Below are 7,515 nucleotides of genomic sequence, written 5' to 3'. Positions count from 1 at the left end.
GTCTAATTATATTCTTATACATCTGGATATTCACTTTTTCCCAACACTATTAATTAAAGAGGTGTCCTTTCCCCTTTTTGTGTCCTTGTTACCTTTGTAAAGCATAAGTTGGATATATGTGCATATATTTTATTTCCACTGCTATGTATCTATTTTATGCCACTACCACATTGTTTTATTTACCCTATTTTTGAAGTATATTTTAAAATCAATCAACAGATGTCTCCAGCTCTGTTCTTTTTGCTCATGATTGCTTTAGCTATTTTGGTCTTCAGTGGCTCCACGTGAATTGTATGATTTTTTTTTCTATTTTTATAAAAAAATGTCCTTAGAATTATGGTAAAATTGCATTAAATCTTTAATCATCTTAGATAATATAAATATCTTAATAATATTAATTCTTCCAATTCATGAACACAGGGTATCTTTCCATTTGTTTGTCTTCATCAGTTACTTTTATCACATTTATAATTTTCAGTGTAGAGTTATTCACTTAGTCAAATCTATTCCTAAGCATTCTATCTTAATACTTTTTTAGCAATTGCAAATTTGGTTATATTCTTGATTTCTTTTTCAAATAGTTTTTGTTATCCTATGAAAAACAAAATTATTGACTTTTTAGTGTGATTTTTATATCCTGCAACTTCACTGAATTGTATAGTAGTTCTAACAGCTTTTTGATTCATGAATTATTTAAATCACCTTGCCTACTTCTGGGTTCCTAGGAGATCCTTTTCCCCCATTCTATCCACAAATGACTGAAATGTATCCAACTGAATCTTGAAGTGTAAAAATGTGAAAATGGATGTAATTATTTGTTAAAACCAAGAGTTATATTTGTAGCTACCTTTGATCATAGTTCTTGAAGTTAGAATCTGATGACATTATTTAATGTCATCTCGCATATCTAAGATTCAGTTTTTCTATAAAAATAAATCATATAAGAAGTAAATGAAGATGAAAGAATAGACAACTCTACATAAATTTAATATCCTTTTTACTTGAACATAAATTTTATCTTTATTTTGTAAAAAAGAACATTTATAGTTTGGCATCAAATATTTAGCGCATAAGTATAAAATAAAATAACTGAATTCTCTAAAAGAACAAGGCACTTTTAAATATGACAATTAAACTTATAAAAATGATTAATCAACCTTCTTTTCTCATGCATATTTAGCCATGAGATGGCAGTATCATATTGCCACTTCACAATTATTTTCTTTATTATTTGTTTTGGAGTAAAATAATAAAATTTTGCTCCAAATTGCAACCACACACATACAGATTAAATTCTATATACACATTTAGGTTTTCATTTATTTTTATAGCACATGTATAAAGGACCATTTCTTGCTGAGTATAGGTCACAGATGAAAAAAATCATCATCATTATTTGCTCACATGAATGTAAATAATATTATAATAAAAGATATTTATTCTTAAGTATTACTCTTAAAAGTAGTTGTATAAAATGCATTTGAAGTTTTAAATATAATTTTTAAATATTATTACTTTTATAATATATTATACTTGGTTACTTTTATAATATAATTATAATTTTTGAACAATCCCAAGTAGTAACTATCAAGAGTTTTATTCCACCACAATTAGTCTGTGTCTCTTTTTCTCTCTCTCTGTGTCATTGTGGGCCAAAAATACCCTAGAAAATTCATGTTATCATTTTAACTTTGAATTACATAGCTGTATTAAAATAAACGTTACTGCTATGAATAGTATTTTTGTCAATTCCACAAATGTATATGTCATCCTTATTTTACTTTTATCACTTTTCATGTGTTTGGGAGGATTAAACAGGAGCTCTTAGAATTTGTTAGGTACCAGGTTAATTCCTAAGTGTGGGTTTTCTTTTCTCAGTCTAAGGTCGATGCATAAAATTAATGATTATATATAGGATTCTGCAATGTTACTTCTAGGTATTCATAGAAGAGTTTAAAATCAAGATCTCAAAGAGACATTTTTACTCTACGTTCATTGCAGCATTATTTATAATAGATATGCACACTATACACACACACACACACACACACACACACACACCACACATATATACAGATGAATGTCTAAAGAATGTCTATATACTCATGCACAATGAAAACTATTCAGACATAAAAAGAAGGGAATGTTGTCATGTGCTATAACATGGAACAATCTTAAGGACATAGCACCAAGTGAAATTAGACACTTATGGAAGTACAAATATTGCATGATTCTATTTATATGAGATACCTAAATTAGTCAAAGTTATAGAGACTGTGGTATGTATACACAATGAAATAATATTTCATTGTGTATACACAAGAAGAATAAAATTATGGCATTTGCAGGTAAATGAATGGAGTTGGAGAATATCATAATAAGTGAGATAAGTCAACCCCCAAAAAACCAAAGGCCGAATGTTTTCTCTGATAAGTGAATGCTGATCCATAACAGGGGGCAGGGAAGGGGTAAGGGAAGAATGGAGGAAGGATGGATTGTGTAGGGGGAAATGAGATGTAGGGAGGGGGCAGCGGGAAAGAAAGATAATGGACTGAGACAAACATCATTACCCTATGTACATGCATGATTACACAAATGGTGTGACACTACTTTGTGTACAACCAGAGAAATGAAAAATTGTACCCCATCTGTGTACAATGAATCAGAAAAACAAAAAACTCAAAGTCCAGGAGGAGGGAAGACCTCCTGCTGGAGGCCCACTAGTGGTTTCAGCATGTCGTGTACACGCATGTGTGTGCATCCAAGGGCTGATCGGACAGCAGGAGCACAGGCTGGGTGGCAGCAGGGGCACTAGATAATGGACTGCTGAGGCAGGCGGAAGTCTTCATACACACACCCATCCGGCACTTCTCATTCCAGCAGCGCTTATCTGGTTGGTGGACATTCCCTGGCTTCTCCTCACTTCCTGGCTGTCCTTTTGCATTGCTCCATGTATATTAGCACCTGAAACCAAAGTGATTTTCCAAATTAACCTTTTTGTTTTCCCAAGCAGTCTATTTTAGATGATAAGAACATGTTTTCATGGCACTTCTGGCACCTGTATTAGACAATTGCTGATGAAGAGCACAGATCACTGGAGCTTACCCCTAAAATATGAAATTACTAATTTTCCTGATCAAGAATGGACTTGTAAATTGGGAGATGTGCACATGTACTTTCCCAGAATGTTCTTATAGCAGAACTTTGTTTCTTATTTGTCTTCTGAGGTTTTTAGGTGAGAGTGGTTAAATGTGTTCTTTTTGACTCTACTTCATGTACAACCAGAACAATGAAAGTTGTACTTCATTTGTGTACAATGAATCTAAATTAAAAAAATAAAAATTAAGATAAAAAAATAAAATAAAATGCTATGTATTACGTATCTCCAGACTGACATTTTTACACATGTAGAGGATTATCCATATCAATCGTCTTATGTTGGATACAATTGGGATATATTAAGCAGTTGCTAGTTCTTTCTAAGTGATATACAGACCACCAAGAAGACCTGAGTCATGCTCAAAAAAAGAGAAATGAGTTGATGTCCAGTGGGTGTAAAGTTGCAGTTTTTCAGGGTACAAATTTCCAGTGGTCTTTTGTACAAAATTATGTTGCCGGACATGGTAGTATGTTCCTACAATTGTAGAGGTTCAGACCATGGGAAAGTACAGAGGAGCATAAGTCCTATGAGTGAGCACACTCCTCAGGATGATAAAGGCCCTCTGTTTCTCTGGCTTAGGAACATTCTGCAATTCCTCTGCCCTTGAGCCATGGAGACGTTATCTTCTTATAAAAACTAGTGGACTCTGAGAAACAAGCAAATTATACGATCTGTACATGCTCAGAGCTAACTGCACTAATATAACCTAATGTAACTTGATATAACCCTATAATAAAGCAGAACTGACTCCCATGGGGAACAGTTTCTTGCTGTATGCCATCCTGTGTGCTTGCATCTTTTTTTTTAATTTATTTTTATTGTACACAAATGGGATACACACTGTTTCTCTGTTTGTACATGAAGTGAAGGCATACCATTGGTGTAGTCATACATTTACATAGGATAATAGTGTTTGATTCATTCTGTTATTCCCCCCCACCCACCCACTTGCATCTTCATTTGCTTGCCCTTAGCCTTTACATATAATACCTGCTACTGTAGAAGCAGAGGCAGAAAGATTAAGAGTTTGAGGTCAGCCAGAGAAATTAACTAGGGTTTGTTTTATGGAATGATTTTTCTGATGCTGATATTTCTCTGCTTCTTTACATGCTGAGTTATTTTAATTAGATGGTAGAAATTGTGAATTTCACATTTTATGTACAGTATTTTGTGTTCTTTAAAAATGGGTGAGCTTTTTTGAGAGATGATTAAACTAATAGTGGATAAATCTAATCCTTTTGAGACTTGTTTTTTATTTCTCTGGATGGGGAAAAGTTTCCTTCATTCTAGTCCTACCTTAATTCTATTTTTAAGGTGTGACCCTTCTGAAATAGATATCGAATACTCTGGATGTTCAACCAAAATGATCCTTCAATCTGTGCAGTTGGAAGTTCAATGTTTTCCAGACTTGGACAAACTCAGGATTACTCACCTGACTGACTGCTCACCAGTCATTTCTAAATATCACAAAATTTCATTCTATATATGGAGGTTTGTGTTCTGATGAAGACTCAAAGTGGCTTCTGTGGAGATTTGTGGTGCACCTCCTACGTGTAACTTCATGTAAAATCTGTCTCTCAAGTACCAGCTGCCCTAGCGTCCCCAAATTTCCATCTTTGTTTTTTCATGTCAATGAGATAAATTCTTCACCCCTGCATGTTCAAGGATTGTGGCCCTCAGTATTCCCCATTGTTTTAGTCAGGGTAAAAATAATGGCTTCTATAATCACATTTTGTGATTGGGAATCCTGGATGTTCTAGGCTGCATTTGACATGGCTCTTAAAGATTTTCACGTCATGATTTTCTGGGTCTTGTGTAATCACCTCTTCTCAAATGTGAACTGGGCTAGCTAACTTGCTTCTAACAAATGGCAAAGACGATAGGATTTACCTCCATGGATGCTTTCCAAAAAAAGTTAAATTCATCTTACTGACATTTTCTCTTGACCTCTTATTTGGTCACTTTAATGAAGCCTATTGAAATGTTGTGAAATAATCTGTAGAGTCCTAAGCAGCATAGAATTAAGGAAGTCCTTTATGTAATGTATTTTGAAAAGCCTGGGCAATTGTTCTACTGTCTTTGGGAAATGAGATTCTGTGAATTACCTCTGAGTGAGTTTGGAAAGGATTCTACCTGTGGCCTGCACCTTGTGTGGTTTTATGACAGATCTAGCAACAATGAACCCCATTATACTATCTGGATTTCTGACTGCAATAACTGTGAGGTAATAAACCTCTGCTGTTTTAAGCTGTTAAGTGTAGATTGATTGATTATGCAGTTAGCAGATACATAGTACAGCGTTATAGTCTTGTTCTTTGGAATGTACAATTAATTTCTTTGATTTTAGTATTTTATGTAGTGTTTATAATTTTGGAGAGGGCAGTGAATACTAATAAAATCTCTACATTTGCTTTAACAAGAAGTAAAAAATTCTTTAAAATTTGAAATAAGTTAGACTATTATTATTTGCTTGTCAATAGATGCGAACTTTCTTTGATAAATGATAGTACAAAACGTTAACTGTTATGGCATAATGGAATCTACCTTAAAATTTTTCTAAAATTCAACTGTATCTATAATGACTTAAATTATCAGTAGATTTTCTTCCATGTTTTCCATACACTTTCGTCAACCAGCAAATTGACCTCATCAGAAGACCCTCTCTCCATGCTCCTTTGTCCTGCCCTGTTCCCAGCCTCCTCGCCTGCCATCTTACCCTGACTGCCTAAGCCCTTCTTAATCTCCCTCACTACAGAAGTATATTTATAGCAATTCATTGAACAGACCACTTACCAAAAGAATAAATGTAGAATAGGAAAGTTGTCCTCTGAAGTGTACTTATTTCACTGGAATAATAAAACCTACAAAATATCATTTTTCAAGATTACCATGTTAAACACTTTCTAAATTTTGTCCTTTCTCTTGGAAGAAGCCAAATTTGTATTTTATAAAAAGACTTTAATTCTAAGGCCTTTTATTTCATTCCTATGGGAATTTAAAAACCATCATTTGCCTTGCTTAAATTACCAACAGTTCTATATTTACATTTAGGGGACAAATAATTTTTTTAACATTAATAATGATTAAGTGCAGGAAGTATATTTTAGAATTATTCATTTTATCCAAACATTTTTTTTTTTTTGATCTTCATAGAGTTTTATTTTCTAAGAAATAGCTCTGGTTGTAAAGGAAGCAGGAAGAAATGACATGTAAAGAATTAGAGGCATTCAAATATTTGATGAGATTAATATTTTATTAACTAGAAAGGTTTGAATACTATATGCCATATTCAAATATGGGTGGTTTTATTTTTTATTTTTTTTGCTCAATTTAAAATGTAGATATTAAGCCTATTTCCTTTTCAGAGAAATGGCTAAAACCTTCAGTAAAAAGGATGTTATAAATAATTATGTGTGGGTTTTAAGGAATTAAAAGACACTATGGCTATTGGAAAGGTTATTGAAATTTGGTTCAGTCATGGAGTATGGAGGTTATTAAAAGTTTCTTTATTTTTTATTTTTTTTTACTAAAATGTAGATTTACTGTGGAATATAGAGTCTCTTCTAGATTCTAAATAGCCTTTTACTTTCAATAAAGAAAAAAACCCTTCAATCATAGATTTTTATTGCACTTGGTTAAGTTTTTTTATTGAAAGTTAAAAGACACCAAAATTGTGCATAAGCAATATCAATACTCACCCATAACCAAGCATACATAAGTAATGAAATAATCTTGTTAAAACAAATTACACATGAGCAATTTCAATGAGAATAAAATCCTTGGAAAAGCTTATAAGTTTAAACGTTTGTTATTCATAATTCTTACGATTTCAAATGTAATTTCACTTAAATCTATATTATTTAAAGATAATTATGTCCAGGAATTAGCAAAATTACTGCATGCAGACTGTCACATAAAGATGAAAAATACCTTCAATGAAGAGAGCCTATTTCTACAAAAGGTAAAAGTTTTCTGTAAAATGCTTTATGAAGATTTATTGCAAAACTTAAGGTAAACTTTTTCATCTAAAATTCAAACTATTTCTGTAATAAATATGTTCTGATAAAAATAATTCTTGAACTTTAAAAAAAAAAACTACAAAGATGCTTACTTCAAGTAGCTCCCAATGGCCAAATCTGGAAATTTGCACAATAAAGTAAGCAATCAAAAAGGATTAGAATCCATAAAATAACATAAATATTCATGAGTTTATAATGATAAAAATAAGTAAGTAATATAAATAATTAAATAAACACATGAATGTAGAAGATAGAGAAACTTTTCCTAAAATTAGGATTTCAGTTCATAAATGTCAAAATGAAAAAAATGCAGAAGAAATGAAGGAAATAAAAATC

The sequence above is a fragment of the Sciurus carolinensis genome, chromosome 3, assembly GCF_902686445.1.
Source record: "Sciurus carolinensis chromosome 3, mSciCar1.2, whole genome shotgun sequence".
Lineage (NCBI taxonomy): Eukaryota > Metazoa > Chordata > Mammalia > Rodentia > Sciuridae > Sciurus > Sciurus carolinensis.
This window is presented reverse-complemented; position numbering follows the sequence as displayed.